At 36.8% G+C, this 18,452-nt stretch overlaps 1 pseudogene; it reads right to left on the reverse strand.

Annotated features, from left to right (window-relative positions):
- Positions 1 to 3,349: 3,349 nt before the first annotated feature.
- LOC115990593 lies at positions 3,350 to 18,229 on the reverse strand (annotated as a pseudogene).
- Between the last annotated feature and the right edge of the window lie 223 nt (positions 18,230 to 18,452).

Genomic DNA, 18,452 nt, shown 5'->3' on the forward strand with positions numbered 1-18,452 from the left:
TCAAACCTTCTCTTCTAGAATAATTTCGGTAGTCTTCTCTCTCAAAATATCTCTTCATATACGTTGACATAATAAGCTTACATATATAGCTAGGGTTTCAACCTTATTTTCTAAAAATCCCTTAGCAATATTAATTATAAAATTGACCCCATAAACAAATTTACTTAAATAACCTTACTTTTTTTTTCCGGGTATTACATAACTAGTAAAAAAATCCAAAAAAAAAAAAGAAAAGAAAAGAAAAGAAAATGCAGATAAAACCTGTCAGAGCATATAATGCTAACCGATGGTAAATAAGCCACTCAAGCTTCTAGCTTCCTTCAAAGATTGAACAAACAATTTACACAGTGGCAATATAAATTGAATAAGACCATGCCTTGTTATTTCAAATTTGTAAGGTCTCTCTCCTAATCCTGCACGTTTATAAATAAATTGAGAAAAAAAAAAGGGCAGATAGAATAATGTTATTGAAGATGGAGAAAAAATAATTAGGAAAATAAATTGGTAATTTGAACACCACTGTAAATAAAAAAGCCAGCACAGATTAGACGGTACGGTTGCAAGGCAATCCAATTTTGAAATAGTTTCCAAGAACCGATCATTAAAATAGCACAAAATATCTATGCTAATGACAAATATGTATATGAAAAGAAATATTTTCGCTTACTATGTGAACTAAGGCAAAAGAAAGTGGACATATGTATAAATAATGAGAATCTCTGTTATTTCCACCAGTCTCAACTGCACCAACGGTAATAAGCTGTAAAGCACCTGCAACTACTCTGGAAAGCTCAACTACCACGACCTCACTCCCCCTCCCCCCCCCCCATATCATCATGTATCATATTTGTATTAGAAAATATCTCCCTACATTTTACTATTTCAATGCAACAGAATCTGTGATACCCCAATTTGATTGATTGTGTGAATTGTGTGAGTGTGTGATGAGTCCTACATCAAGTATTTACTTGGTAGATCTAAGCTTTATTAACAATTACAAGGAGCCTCAATTGTGACTAGTCCTTTTGAGGTATAGTGCAGATGTGGCTAGCGCTTTTCCTTGGGTCATTACATATGGTATCAGAGCCGTCCCGGTAATCTCGTGTGGACTCAGAGACACTACCCCACAAAGTAGGCCCTAACGAGGACGTTAGGGATTTAAGTAGGGGAGATTGTGATACCCAATTTGATTGATTGTGTGATGTGTGTGGGTGTATGATAAGTCCCACATCGGGTATTTACTGGGTAGATCTTGGCTTTATTAACAACTACAAGGAGCCTCAATTGTGACTAGTCCTTTTGAGGTATAGCGCAAATGTGACTAGCGCTTTTTCTTGGGTCATTACAAACACTGTCACGACCCAAGTCCATGGAACATGGATTTAGATGCATGACTAACCTGCTAAACTTATATAATTTCATAAACATAATTAATCCAAAATAAATCAATACTCCAAAAAAAACAATACTCTTAAAAACCTCTTACAAAAATCTAAACTCCACAAATTGGAAATAATCTCCACTATAACAAAAAACCATTTCATGCTCTACCTTGCACCTTACAAAGCGACTGAAAGGTTCTATATTCCCAACTACACTTTAATCTGAAAAATAGGAATTGATGGGGTGAGCCACACATCTAATAAGTAATTATACAGAATACACAACAAATTTTGAGTCACATATCACAAAGCGAAGTTTATACAAAATATAATAATTTACTTGATATTAACAATCTCTTTTCAAATACAGACGCATATCAAAGATCACAATATTGAATAGAACATAAATCAAAGGATGCTTGACTCTCTTGGGGAACGAATAAAGGCTAAGGAGTTTATGTAAATATATTACAATTCTTGAGTAAATCTGAAAATTAAATTTGCTAAAAGAAACATTTTAAATACCATTTGGAGAATAGGAATATGACCTTGAAATCACTTGGTTTTAACAAATTTAAAGAACAAGAACCTTTTTAGAAAACTTACATTGAAACTCAATTATTTACAGAAAATAGTTTAGTTTAGAAATCACCTTTTAAATGAGATTCAGACATTTAAAACTTATTTAAAATTCAAAGTATCTCTTTAAAACATTATTTAATAGTCGAAATTTCACTTTCAATGATACAAAAATACTTTTGACAAACTTTAGAAAATATAAGTTTGAAATACAAAACTTTTGAAAACTTTTAACTTCTAAGAACCTAATGGACAAAACTTATGCATATTATGCATAATTACTTACAGAACTTAAATCCCTCTGAAAGTCCCACCGAAACAACCTCCAAAAAGCCTCAAAACACTCTTAAATAAGACTTATAATCAATTATGAAAATTACTTAATATCCTCCACAAAATATAAATCTTATTGACTTAAACAAATTGACTCACTAAAATTATACTTGCTGAACTAAATGATAACACTAATGCAAAGTACCTCTACCCAAGAATAAGTTTCCTTGAATTTATCAAAATTCAGAGCCAGCGGCTAATATTTTAGGATTTAATATATGTCGTAAACAAAAGTAAAACCTTAAACATGAATTAGGCTCTATAACCGTAACTTTGTTCTAAAATTCACACTATGGACTTAATATCATTGACCCTAAAGTATTTAATATCTAAGCATTATTTTGAGATGAAATTAGAATTTGATAGAAGAAACAAGTCTGCCATTATCCTTTAAAGAATTGTAGACGTGTTGATTTCTAATGGTTCTTTGTGGTAGGGAAATAGTCAAAGTCTAGACAAAGACTACCAAGGCCATTAATCATCCATCAGAGGACTTGGACTTTGACAAAATGAGATTTTATGTGTGGGGTCGGTTGCAATTTCTCCAGCAATTCATAATTAACCCTACGGCATAGATCAACAGCCCAAAAGTTCCTATAGACCTTAAAGCCCTTATAGTCCTACAAAACGATGCAGCCTTATTCACGCTTTAAATAATTTCGGCTATTCTTTTAGACTTTGAACAGTGGCATTCGAAGATTCAAGAATAATTGAAACAGTGTAAAAATTGTAATCTAAGAAATTACCAATCTCACAATCTACACATCATTAAATTTTTCCATGATAAAAATTCTAACTCCTTAATTCTTGTTTCTAACGGTGAGAAAACATACCTTGAACAATCTAATTGCTTCTTCCTCTACCCTGTAGTTTGTATTAGAGATGTGGGCTTAGTGGGGTAGCAGGCTGCAGTTATTAAAAAAAATAAATAAAAAAACCTATGGCCCAACAATTATATTTAGAAAAAAAATTAATAATAACCTCAAATAAAAGTATGTGGGGTATTACACTCTTCCCCTTTTAAAATAAGTTTAGTCCTCTAAACTTGACGTACCTCAATTAGAAAATAGATGGGGATATTTTTCTTTCATGTCTTCCTCTTTATCCCATGTCGCTTCTTGAATTGCATGATTTCTCCACAACACCTTCACTAAGGATATATTCCTTGAACGTAGCACTTGATCCTTCCTATCAATAATCTGCACCGGTTGCTCCTCATAAGACAAGTCCTCTCTAACATTGATTGGCTCATATTCCAAAACATGTGATGGATCAGGCATGTATTTTCGTAACACCGATACGTGGAATACATTATGAATATGTGACAAGACTGGTGGCAATGCCAACCTGTAAGATACATTGCCCACTCTATCCAAGATCTCAAAAGGACCAATATACTTCTAACTTAACTTGCCTTTCTTCCCAAACCTCACCACACCCTTTGATGGAGACACCTTTAAGAATACATGATCCCCAACTTGAAATTCTAAGTCTCGCCTTCTATTATCTTCATCTTCTTCATAGTTAATTGAAATTTTGCCTACTTTGAGCAGCTAGGAGTCTTTCACAAATCAACTGAATCTTCTTCATAGTCAATTGAACTAGTTCTGGACCAAGCAACTTCCTTTCACCCACTTCATTCCAACAAATAGGTGACCTAGACTTCCAGCCATACAATGCCACAAAAGGAGCCATCTCTATGCTGGAATGGTAACTGTTATTATAAGCAAACTCAATTAAAGGCAAGTGAGTCTCCCAACTACCTTTCGAGTCTGACACACAGGCTTTTAGCATGTCTTCAAGTGTCTGTATAGTTCTTTCTGACTGCCCATCAGTTTGAGGATGAAAAGCTATACTAAAATCTAACTTGGTTCCTATAGCCTTGTGTAAACTGTTCCAAAATTTAGAGGTGAAACAAGGGTTTCTATCAGAGACTATAAAGACAGGAACTCCATGCAATCTGAATGTTCAATATGTGTATAAAACACTATGAACGTTTAGACCCCCAATTTCCAAATTATCAATTCAAGCTTATTATCAAACAATTAATGTGCGGAATATGAACATAAGCATAGAACAGAATTGATAAACAATCTAAACCAAATAAAATCACATCCACAGCAGAAATTAAATGGCAAAGATTAAGGGAAGAGAGATGCAAACACAAGGACAACACAATGTTGTGTTATCGAAGAGGAAACCGAAGCCCTTGGCGAAAAACCTCTCCGCCACCCTCCAAGCGGTAAATAATCCACTAAAGAACGTAGTTAGGATAAATGAACAACAAAAGACCCTCCAAGCCTAATCTACCCAATGTACCTAAGCCCTCGAAGCTCTTACTCCAACGAGGTTATGCCGAACCTATTTCTTTTTTAGCTTACCAAATTCCGCTATAACCCATAGCATCAACCAATATGAATTGGTTCCTTCCGAATTGCTTCCCAAAGCACCAAATAGCCTTCTCACAGATATGGGTATGGTAAGAAAAGGATTTGGTTAAAGAACCTCTCAAGGATGTAACAATGGAGAGGATGAGAGTTGAGGAATTTGAAAAGTCACTATATAAAGATTGTGGATGAGTCAATCTTGTTTTTCTCTAGGGTTTCTCTCTCAAAATTCTCTCTGGATGTTCTTAATGTTACGTGGGTATAAAGGGTATTTATACTGGAGTGAGAAAGGAATGCGAAGAGTCAATTTCTCCATAACAGAGTGACCTCACGACTTGACTGAGTTGCGAGTCCAAGCCGCAAGCTAACTGAATGGCCAATCTGGACTTTTTGTCCTGTAGTGCTACAACTAGCATGACAGTTCAGCTTCTCTGCATGCTTCACTCGTGTGCATCTTTTGGCGACTTGTAAGCCGCGATCCAGCCGTGAGTCCCTACTTCACTGCATAATCTTGAGCATTTCTTCACACTCTCTCACACACTACCCTTACATAGTTCCCACCTAAATAAAGGGTTACTAATTGCTAAATTACAAGAAAATTTGGTACGGAATAAAGCCAACAAGATAGTTGATTAAATTCAACCTTGCAATCTCCCCCTTTGGCTATTCTGTGACAAAACCCTAAAACAAACTCTAGACTTAACATGTGAGTTGAGAACAGTTGAACAAAACTCACTTACACCTAACTCTAAAATCTGTGAAGCTCATGAATCATAAGAACAGGTATCTCCCGAAACACAACAACACAATTTGATCATTGTATGCAGAAAAATTGTAATGCATATGAAGCAGGCACAATGCGATCAAGCAAAATGGAATAAAGCAATAAACCATGGCTTGACCATACAAGCAATCACTATAGAATAGTGACCACAATGCTCATTCACATATGGAATGAACATCCAGACATGCAAGCTAATAAGCTTAAATGCAAAGTATCATTTGCATGTCCAACACTCAACCAATGCACAAAACATATATGCATCTAGGAACAAGATCCTACTAAGGCACAAGAGTGATGTACTTAAAGAAAATGCAAAACATTAAACAATAAGTACTACGCTACAAAGCAAAGGTACAAAACCCAAAGTACATAGACACTAAATATAAACTTATAAATAATCATTAAACCATAATCACATAAGATAAACCAACCATGAGTAAAAATTAACCAAAGTTTTTAACAACATATGTAGCAAACCCATAATTAAAATATTGTTCAAAACACAACACCAGAAACTATAGAACATAAACATAAAGTAAACTGCTTAAGATAAGTTTTTGGCATGCTCCCCTTCAAGAGCTGCCCTTCAAAAATTCTCCCCCTTTTTGACCAGAATGGCCAAAAGGTCACTGCTGGGTGCTGAAACTATCAAACATTGTTGAAAGTATGTTCATATGGTCTTGAAGTGTAGCTAGCTTGTCAGATTGTTCATTCTAGACATCTCTAAGCCCATCAATCCTCTCTAGGATGATCTGGAATGCATCTAGAGGTACAGCTGATGAGAATGAATCTCTGCTCCTCTTGCCTCAGCCTCTTAAGCTTGAGGTTTGTCCTATAGCCTCTGTTTCAGTCTCCATTGGTTCACCTTCTCCTTGGTCACCTTCATCTTCATCACCTAGGAGACGAACTTATATCCTTGTGATGGTCAGTTTGTTGATGGCTGAGGGTGTAGGCAGGAGACTGATATCTTGAGGGATGTCAACACCTTTCAGTCTAAAAAGCCTCATAAAAAGGCTGGGAAAAATCAGCTTGGCCCTTGAAGTTGTTCTAGTCTCATCCACAATTGTGTCAAAGATGTGAGAGCTAATGTCTATGAAGGTGTTCACCTTGAGCTCCATGAGAAAGATAGCTCTAACATTGTTGATTGTAGTCAACTTCCTTACTGAGTACAAGTTGAGCATCATAATGGTGGTCAGACAGCTCATGTCAGCTGGGAAGGCATTAATGTTGAGGCATCTGCCCTCTCTAACACCACCAATATGAGATTGGACAGTTTCTATGGATAGCATCCTGTCCTTGTAATTGGTGAAGTCATGGTCATCTAAACCATCAAGCCCTAGCACTTCATCTGTATCACCCGCATCTATAGTGAATTTCTTTCCTCTTATCCAACAATTTATCTCATCCTCTTTTAGCATAGCATTTGCATAAAACTCCCTAATCAAAGGATCACACACTCCAGGGAAGTCACTCAACAACTTATCCCAACCTCTGCCCTCAAAACATTTTGGAATGAAAGTTTCCTTCAAATCCACTAAGTCCACAAATCTTTCTTGAATGATTGTTGCCCTTATGTAGTACTCTTTGTATCTCTCAAAGTGTTGAGTAGATCTGAACTTGGAGTTGTCCATTTTCAGCCTTTTATCACCCTTCTTGGCAGTGGTTTTCTTCTTGGTAGGAGTCATCTGTAAACATAGCAGAAAGACCACAAAAATAGAGCACAATAGATGGAAATTCAAACATTAGTAACAAGTTAGTATCACTGAAAAGAACATAGAACTCTACCACCATTCAGTCCATATTCAGTTGAGATTCAAACATTGAAAGAGATAGCTCAAATCAGAAAAGGATAGAACAACCTATCACCAAAACTTATGCATAACACATTGTGACAGTGAGCACAATAATTCAAACAAGAACACTCTAGAGCACATTCCCAAGCACAGACTTCAACAAGCAATAATCATCTATATTGAAGTAGTGTATACCACATTCATCCAGAAGAAAACCTATGTCTATGAGACATATCTTAATGAGTATGAGATGTTCAAACCAACACAGAGCAGACAATATCCTCAAAGCAGATGCAACACACATGATATCAATAATCAATAGAAAAAATAAATAAATAACCCAACCATTTAAGCTCAACCAGTTTGAACCAATCATACTCACAAACAGAGTATATCATAGTAAACCCAAACAAATAGCATAAGAAAATGAGAAATATTATCATGGGTATGAGATTAACCAACCAACACAGATCAGTTTACAAACTCAAATAATGAAATTAAAACATGATAACTACCATATTTAGCAACCTAGAAACAAGATCAACCAAACCCAAACACCCAAACTTAACAAACATGAACCCAACCCATATCCGAAACTACAGATATCACAAATCAAAACCACACCTCACAGATTCAAGAAAATAAAGCTCAAAACATGAAATATGTAGTGAGAAAGAGAAAACTCATACCTTTTTCTTGAAGATTTGAGGTTGAACAGATGCAAAAAAGGAAGTTTTTCGAGAGTGACACGATGAGTTTGAGAGAGTTTTAGGTGAGGAAGATAATGAAAAGTCACAAAATGTTCGATTTAAAAACTGTCCTTAAAGAGCAAAACACGCGATTTTCGCGACTGGGTTAAGTCGCGAGCAAGTTGCTAGGGCCAGTCGCCAGAACAGACAAAAATTTTGAAAAATTTTCTAAGTGTTTTTCGTGATTGGAAGTTCTACCCGTGAGGGAGTCGCGAAGTAAGCCACGAAAATCTCTGAATACCCCTCATGACTAGACCTTCCACCCGTGAACAAGTCACAAACTGAGTCGCGAGATACATTAAAAACCCAAATTTTGAAAAATATTCTAAGTATTTTTCACGACTGGGACATTGACCCACCAGTGAGTCGCGAAAAATATATGTGTAGGCTCGCGACTGGGGCATGCAACTAGACCAACCCGCGACTGAGTCGCTAGAACAGGGCAGCACTGTTTTTGAAGAATTTGACAATTTTTGCAAAAACAAAATTCTTTCTAAAAATAGCTAAAACATTCAAAAATATTTTTGTGTTCGATCAACAAAGATTGAACATGTGAAAACAGATTTAGTCAAGTACAATCACACAAATGAATATGGCATTCATTGAACATAGACTTATGTGAAGTGTGTGGGTATCAAAAATGAGATAGTCCTTAGTCTAATGTGAAGTTTCAATGATCAATTCAACCAAGACATACACAATTAGTACTAGATAATGTGACCCATCTCAATTATAGAAATATGCATATATGACTTCCCACATAACTTGATTACATAACTTGTGAAGCTTTTCATTTGGCTCCATATACATCATATCATTTGATCTTTTTGAATCAATACATCTCAATGTGAGATCGATGCTTGAAATTTTTATATTTCAATTTTTATATTTCAATTTGATGAGTTAGCCTTTGGCTTTTTGGGCATCATACATTTTATTTTACGTCACTTTCCCTTTTTCTTAGTCAAATACTAGTATATGCAACAAGCTTTTGCACCTCAATATCTCTTTTCATTTGGAGATTTACATTTGGTGAGCTCTTTAAGCAAAAACAATAAAATAAATGAGTGAGAAAATATATAGGCACAAATCTATGCATGTCTCAAGATCAACAAAACCATTCACTAATCATTCATGACAAGTTTGAAGATTTATTTACAACAGTCACATAGATGTCAAAAGTTCTCCCACAATGATATAAGTGCATAGGAAATAAGCTACGCTCGAAAATGCACAAAGCCATTAGTACAAAGGTACAAGGCAAAACATGCTATGAGACAAAACTCAACAAAGTCGATCAAACTTTTTGATTTTCTACTTTTTATGTGTTTTTGGATTTTTGACACAAAAACAAGAAAATATTGATAAAAAAAAAAATGTAAAAACAGTTAAAACAAATGCAGACAAACAAACAATTTTTCAACTCAAACTAGCAAAAAGCACACAACCAAGCATAGTCACACAACATAGGAAGTATTAATCTATGGACATGTTATAATGCTTATGCATGAGTACCCTTCTTCACTCACACGTCATGTGTGTTTGGGATGATATCCCTATAGGATTGGGTATGAGAGTTAGGGCTTTCAAACCTTCTTGTGAAGCTTTCCAAGCAAGTGGTGAACGCACCGATCATCTTCATCATGTCCATCACACCGAGATCATCATTTCCACCTCTTGATGACTTAACAACCCAAGTCCTCTTATCATTTCTTGGTCCTCTTGACCTTTAATCACTTGCATTCTTCAATACTCTAAGCTTATGACAATTGGGTCGGGTGTGTCCTTGAAGTCCACAGTGATGACACACATGGTTTGTTTTAGGACCTCTTTGTGATCGTGGAAGTGATTTTGCTCTGGCTTCAGACCTAACCACTGATTGGTTACAGGGTTTATTCTGCACCCTTTGGTCAGCCACAATCTTTTTCTTCTCAACCTTTGCCTTCTCCATGGTAAGGGCAACTACAACTGGCTCTTTGACCTTCACAAACTTCACTTCTCTGGAAATATTCACAACTGAACTACTTTCTCCAGTGTATCCTAATTCGGTTTTATGGGAGAAGGGTTTTTGATGAGAGAGGACATCATCAAGCCTTTTTATGCATACTCGCTCTACCTTAGCATTTGCTTGAACCACCTCAAGCTCAAGGAATTTCACCTTGGTGTAAGCTTCGGTTAGCTCACCATTTAGCGTCTCAATCTCACACTTGGCCTCCTTGTATCTTACTAGGAGACTTTGATAGTCCTCTTCTGCTTTCTTCATCTTCTTCACAGCTGCCTTGGCCACCCTTGCATACTCTCCTGACTTCTCAAGAAGTGAGTTGTAATTCTCTTAAAGACCAATTGTATCTTCATCTTCTTTAACATCCGATTCTTCTACAATTCCCATGGATTCCTCATCACTATGCTCCCCAAGTTCTTGCACAATCAAATTCAAGTCCTCTGAAGACTCAACATGAGCAATAGTCATAAATGCTGAGAAATTTCCTTCTTCATCACAGCTATCCTCCGAATCAAAGGTGGAGGAATCTGAGTCACTGAGAGTGGTGGCATACGCCTTGCCCTACGATCTCAAATAGTTGGGGCATTCCTTTTTGAAATGGCCATGCCCATTACATTAAAAACAAGTTACTCGTTGATTAGATTGGGACTCCTTCCCTTCTCTCCTTTTGAAGTCCTTCTTCTTCTTTCCGGAACTCATGAATTTTCCTTTATCATCAAATTTCCCACTGTTCTTGAACTTTAGAAATTTGCGGAGATTCTTTGCAAGGTAGGCAACATCCTTTTTGACTACATCCTCATCCGATGAGCCATGAGCTTCTACCCTTTCATTTATCGTCTTAAGAGCTAGTGATTTGCTCTTTTTTTGGTTTGGTAATGAAAGCTCATATGTTTGGAGAGAACCAATCAGCTCTTGGAATTTGATTTCATCAAGGTCCTTGCTCTCCTCAATTGCAGCCACCTTTGCACGAAAGCACTCCGGCAATGAATGAAGAATTTTCCTTACTACCTTGGAATCCTCCGTTTTCTCTCCCAAATTAAACTTGCCGATGACCACTTCATTCAGCTTACTATAAAAAGAGTCAAAGGACTCGTCCTCACTCATTCTGAGCTCCTCAAATTAGGTGCTTAGCATCTGTAGCTTCATGTCTTTTACTTTCTTCGTTTCCTCATAAATGGTCTCCAATATCTACCAAGCCTCCTTGGTAATGGTAATGTGAGAAATCCAATGGAACTCATCTGGTGACACACCACAAAAAATAGCGTTAAGTGCTTTGCTATTAGCATTTGACACCGTGAGGGCTGCCTTATCCCAATTGGATTTGGCTGCCTCCGACCTTGTCCAACCTATTTCAACTGCATCCCAAACAGCATCATCTATAGAGCACAAAAATGCTCTCATCCGCATCTTCTGAAAGGCATAATTTCTATCATCAAAATATGGTGGAGCATTTAGAGATTGACACTGGTCCATCTCAATATGGGGTTAAGGATCACACTAAGGTAATAAAACCAATATAAGTGTACCCACTTTGATACCAATTGAATGTTCAATATGTGTATAAAACACTATAAACGTTTAGACCCCCAATTTCCAAATTATCAATTCAAGTTTATTATCAAATAATTAATGTGCGGAATAGGGGTGACCACTGGTTGGTTCGGGTCGGGTTTGTGCCCAACTTGCAACCAACCCGACCAAGTCGGGTTCCAATTTTTTAGACCCGCCACCGACCAGTTAGAAAATCGGATCAGATCGGACGGTTCTTGCTAGAAAGTGGTCGGGTCTCGATCAGGGTTGATTATTTGGAAAACGGCAAGAATCCGGCCAAGAAAATATGAAAAACGGTAGTATCTAGCGAGGAAATTTTGAAAAACGGTAGAAATCTGGCTAGATCTCGCCAAATCCAGTGAGATCTTGGCCATTTTCGGCAAGATCTTGGCTAGATCTAGCGAAATCTCGCCGGATCTAGCTTAAATCTTACCAAAGAAAACTCAAAACTCGCCGGATCTACCCAAAAAAATCTCAAAACTCGCCAGAAAAATGATGGGTCGGTCGAATCGGGTTTCTCGGATTTGAGAGGAGGAGATCCGATCTCCGACCCGTTGATCTCAAGTTTTGGAGAATGAAATCCATCGCCGACTGCCAAAGCAGTCAGTTCGGTTGGCGGCGGGTCGGGTTCGGTCGGCGGCAGCGAGTGGGTCGGTTCCGACGGGTCCTTGGACAACCCTAGTGCGGAATATGAACATAAGCATATAACAGAATTGATAAACAATCTAAACCAAATAAAATCACATCCACAGCATAAATTAAATGGCAAAGATTAAGGGAAGAGAGATGCAAACACAATGACAACACAACGATGTGTTATCAAAGAGGAAACCGAAGCCCTCGGCGTAAAATCTCTCCACCACCCTCCAAGCAGTGAATAATCCACTAAAGAATGTAGTTAGGATATATGAATAGCAGAAGACCCTCCAAGCCTAATCTACCTAGTGTACCTAAGCCCTCCAATCTCTTACTCCAACGAGGTTACGCCGAACCTATTTCTTCTTTAGCTTACTAGATTCCGCTATAACCCATAGCATCAACCAATATGAATTGGTTCCTTTCAAACTGCTTCCCAAAGCACAAAATAGCCTTCTCACAAATATGGGTATGGTGAGAAAATGATTTGGTTAAAGAACCTCTCAAGGATGTAACAATAGAGAAGGTGAGAGTTGAGGAATTTGAAGTGTCACTATATGAAGATTGTGGATAAGTCAATCTTGTTTTTCTCTAGGGTTTCTCTCTCAAAATTCTCTCTGGACGCTCTCAATATTACGTGGGTATAAGGAGTATTTATACTAGAGTGAGAAAGGAATGCGAAGAGTCAATTTTTCCATAACAAAATGGACTGGTGACTTGGCATTACGACTTGACTGAGTCACGAGTCCAAGCCGCGAGCTAACTAAATGGCTAGTCTGGACTTTTTGTCCTGTAGTGCTACAGCTGTCATGATGGTTCAGCTTCTCTGCATGCTTCACTCTTGTGCATCTTCTAGCGACTTGCAAGCCACAAGCCACCCATGAGATCCAACCACAAGTACCTGCTTCACTGCACAATCTTGAGCATTTCTTCACACTCTCTCACACACTACCCTTTCATGATTCCCACCTAAATACAGGGTAACTAATTGCTAAATTACAAGCAAATTTGGCACGGAATAAAGCCAACAAAATGGTTGATTAAATTCAACCTTACACAATCTCACTATTTCCATAACATATAATTGAGCCAATCTATCCAATGAAAACGTAGTCTTGATTAGTAGAAAATGGGAAGACTTGGTCAATCTATCCACTATTACCCATATTGCATCATAACCCTTAACTAATTTAGGCAATCCAGTCACAAAGTCCATGGAGATGTGTTCCCACTTCCACTCTGGAATACTAAGAGGCTGAAGTAATCCAACAGGCCTTTTGTGACGCCCCAAGATTTATAAAAATAAATAGTAAATAAAAAATAAAAAAAGGAGATCAGATTTTTATAGAGACCCACGTGACCCCACCTACCCCATTACTTCCCCACCACACAAATATCACTCATAACTCTCCCTCTTTGCCCGGTCAACTAAGGTATTCTACTCTTTTCTTTATCATTTTCTCTCAACTCAACACAAACCTTTCTCTCATCCTCTCTCACCGGTGCTCATCCTCTACCATCTCCACCATCTTTTCCGGCAGGATCACTGCAAGCTCTCTAGGAACCTCTAAGGCATATTCATCTTTTTTTATTTAAGGTAAAAATTTCTAATCTATTAGTGGGTTTTATACTTTTGCTTAAGGTTATTTTAATCTAATCTTTGATAATGATGTTCATGAGATTGATGAGCTTCTTAGGTGATATTCTTGTAATTATGTGTATGGGTTTTTGATTTGGTGGACTAAATTGATGAGTGGGTTTATGGTTTTACTAGTGGTGGCTAACTAAGGTTTATGAATGGTGAAAATTTAGGGGTTTTGAGGTATATCTTGTGAAATAAATTGTGAATATAATTTTATGGTTTATTTGGAGCTAGTTAAAGATTTAAATTGTTTGTTTGGAAGGATATTGTGATTTTGGTGTCATGGGTCTCTTGATGATGTTGTGAAAACATTGTGGAAACTATTCATAAATTATTGAGGTTTTGACGTTAGAGATAATACCTTGAATAATTCATAAGAATAATGGGAGTCTATGCCTTGTAAAGTAATTGGTTGAGAAACTTTGGAAATGGAAAATATTGTTTGTGAGGCTAAATCTAGGCTTGCCTAATTTAGTACTTATTTGGCAATTCCTAATATGTAGCTAGATACAATTTCAAGCTTTATGCTTATTTTGATAGGTTTTCTTGGTATTGTTTAGGTTCTAGCTAATCTCTTTTGGAGCTTGGAAAATTACGCTTTTGTGGGTTGCAAGGTAAGTAGCTTTTTTTTAATGGGATTTTTGGAAAAATAATCATGTTGCATAAACATTATTTTTGGGTCAAACACATTTTGGAAAATTAATGGTGGAACTATGTTTTTCTAAAAGGTGTTGTGTTGTGACCCTACTATATATGATTATATATGAAAATGCATATTCTTATTGCATACGGGGAATTGCATGATTTGTTAGCAAGGAAAAGACTAGCATCTTTGATTAAATTCTTAAGAATGCGTATTATGGATTTATTGCATTATTTGCAAAAATATAAAGATGTTTTATCTTGACCTATGTTATTTGGGAAGTTAATACAAAATCTTTTTGACAAGAAATGAGTTGAAGGCTTTGAGAACCTTGTGAATATCTTGGGCATTCAAATATTTTATGAAACTACTTGGAAGTGAATTATGTATTTTGAATTAAAGGTAATTTGTGAGCTCCTTATGTTCTACCCATGTGCTGTGACATGTGATTACTCGGTGATTACCTAAGTAGATACTATAGTCTATGTGACATTGGTATCTTAGCACCCGTCTTTGTGATGGTTATTAGTTCCGGCTTTGTGTCGGCAATGAGTTCCGACTTTGTGTCGGCGATTGTCATGTGGCCTTGGGTTAGATTTTCTGGTTTGGAATAGTGTTGTTATTGCTCACAGTATAGTAAGTAGTTTCATCTTGAGATATTTTGAGGAATATATAGTATGTAATCTCACGAGAACATTTTGAGAAGCTTTGTGCTGTGTCAATTTATTCATTCTTGTCATATTATTTTTTGAAATGATTTTGTAGAAACTATTTAGAAATTCCCAAATTAAAAGCATGATTTGTAAATTGTTACCATCATGAAACTTGCATTTCTCCCACCCCCCATTAAACATGCTACTTACTGGGCTCTGTCTCATTCCATTATTTTATAAACTTTTCAGAGTAAGCAACAATCTTTTGGGATAGCTTTTTGGTGGCTAATAGTAGTTAGACTAACTACTGATGGAGGCTGAACTTTTGTAATGGAGATATTAGATGATGTACATTTTAGAATAGGCTTGACTCATTCTTTTATATATTATAGTGGTTATGACTTTATTCTCACTGATGGGAAAAGCTGTTGATATGTAATTATATATTCAGACCTCTATTCTTTTGTGGCCAATGGTCATTGTAATTAATGCTTAGAGCTATGGTTTACTTTGAGAGTACACTCAAGGGAATTATTATGATAATTCTTGATGTTGGTATTTGATATGATTTATGTGGATTGCATTGTCAAAAAAAAAGGAAAAACTTACAGGTACTTTGAGACATCTTTATCATGCTTTGGACCCTTTGGGGTTTGGGGCGTGACACCTTTGATGTTCAACTTTAACTTGCTGACAAATTAAACACCAGGATACAAAATCTGCAATCTCTCTTTTCATATTATTCCACCAATACACTTCTCTGAGATCTCGATACGTTTTGGTGCTACCTGGGTGAACAGTGTATGTAGATTTATAAGCCTCCTCCATAATTTCCCTTTTTAATTCAACATTATTGGGAACACATAATCGATTTCTAAATCATAAAATACCATCACCATGAATTTCAAACTCGGCTCAATTACCTTTCTTTACCTCTTCCATAATCTTTACCAAACTAGGATCAGATCCTTAAGCAATCTTCACCTTTTCAACTAGGGTAGGCTGTACTCAAAAATGAGCAAGAAGTATCCTTGACTTATTAAATTTAAGCTCCACATTAGCCTCCTTCAACTCTTCAAAAAAAATCTTTTCCTCAAAATTATACTTGCCATCCTACCAGAGGATTTTCTACTCAAGGCATCAGCCACCACATTTGCTTTGCCTGGGTGATAATGTATTGTACAATCATAGTCTTTCAACAACTCAATCCAACTCCTTTGCCGCATATTCAATTCTTTTTGAGAGAACAAATATTTCGAACTTTCATGGTCAGTGTAGATCTCACATGTCTCACCATATAAGTAGTGCCTCCATATCTTCAATGCAAAGACCACTGCTACTAACTCCAAGTCATGAGTAGGGTAATTCTGTTCATACCTTTTTAGCTGCCTAGAAGCATATGCTATCACCTTTCCATGCTGTATAAGCACACAACCAAGACCTTTTTGTGAAGCATCACTGTAAATTACAAAATCTCCTGAACCCGATGTCAATGTCAAAACTGGAGCAGACACCAACTGGTCTTTCAATTCTTGGAAGCTCTTTTCTCATTCATCTTTCCACAAGAATTTATCATTCTTTTGGGTCAACCAAGTCAAGGGACTTGCTATACGTGACAAACCTTCAACAAACCTCCTATAGTAACTTACAAGACCCAAGAAACTACGAACTTCAGATACATTTGTTGGTCTAGGCCAATTTACCACAACTTCCACCTTTTTAGGACCCACAAAAATGCCATCCTTAGATATTACATGCCCCAAAAACATTACTTCATCTAACCAAAACTCACACTTCTTAAACTTGGCATATAATTTTTTCTCCCTCAAGACCTACAACACCACGCTCAAATGTTCTACATGCTCCTCCTGAGTTTTGGAACATACTAAAATATCATCAATAAAAACAATAACGAACCGATCCAAATAAGGCTTGAACACACGATTCATTAAATCCATGATGGCAGCAGGGGCATTAGTCAATCCAAACGGCATCACCAAGAACTCATAGTGTCTGTAACGAGTACGAAAGGCAATCTTAGGTATATCCTTTTGCTTAACCTTGAGTTGATGATAACCTGATCTAAGGTCAATCTTCGAAAAGACTTTAGCACCTTGTAAATGATCAAAAAAATTATCAAATCTAGGTAAAGGATATTTGTTCCTCACAGTGACCTTATTCAACTGCCTATAGTCAATGCATAATCTCATAGACCCATCCTTTTTCTTTACAAAAAGAACAGGAGCACCCCAAAGAGATACATTGGGTCGAATAAATCCCTTTTTTTCTAAAAGCTCTTACAATTGTAATTTAAGCTCCTTCAACTCTACAGGTGCCATGCGATATGGTGCCATAGAAATAGGTGCAGTTCCTGGCACTAAGTCAATAGCAAATTCTATCTCCCTATCAAACGGTAACCCAGGGAGATCCCCAGGAAATACATCAACAAAGTCCCTCACAATAGGAATGTCATCAATCTTAATCCTTTCCTTCTGGTTATCCACCACATATGCAAGATAACCTTTGCAACCTTTTCTAAGTAACTTATTAGCATGAATGACAGAAATAACATTAGGTACGAGGCTCTCTCTTGACCCATGAAATACAAATTCAGGTCGACCCAAAATACAAAACACCACTTCCTTCTTGTAACAGTCAACATTAGCATGATAAGCTGCTAACCAATCCATGCCTAATATTACATCAAATTCTTGAATTTCTAAGAGAATCAAATCAGCCAACAACTCATTTCCTCCAATCTTAATCACACAAGACTTACATATAAACTCAACAACCATAGTTTCACCCAAAGGAGTAGAAACAGAAAGTTCAAAGTCCAACAATTCAAGCACACAATCAACATATTTCATATAAGCACAAGATACAAAGGAATGAGTAGAACTAGGATCGATATGAACTAGTGCAGTATGAGAAAATATGGGAATGGTACCTGTTATCACTGACTTGGATGCCTTAGCATCTTGCTCAATAATAGCAAACACGCGTCCTTGGACTTTTGGCCTTTGCTTCACTTTAGTAGGCTTAGCCACCAACTCACTCTTCATGGCTGGGCAATCTTTGATACGATGACCCATTTGACCACACTTAAAACAAGCCCCGCTTTCATGATAGCCAACACCCTTATGTTTTTTACCATACTTCTGACAAACCTCTATTACCTATTGCACCAGTTTAGTCTCTGGTTTTGTTGTAGTCTTCTTCTTAAATGGCTTATTGTGTTTATTCCCTCTATGAAACCCTTTAGTTTTAGGCCTTTTGTTATTCTGACTCCTAATCCTTTGATAGTCTTCACACTCC

This window comes from Quercus lobata, chromosome 5 (assembly GCF_001633185.2).
Source record: "Quercus lobata isolate SW786 chromosome 5, ValleyOak3.0 Primary Assembly, whole genome shotgun sequence".
In the NCBI taxonomy this organism is placed as follows: Eukaryota; Viridiplantae; Streptophyta; class Magnoliopsida; order Fagales; family Fagaceae; genus Quercus; species Quercus lobata.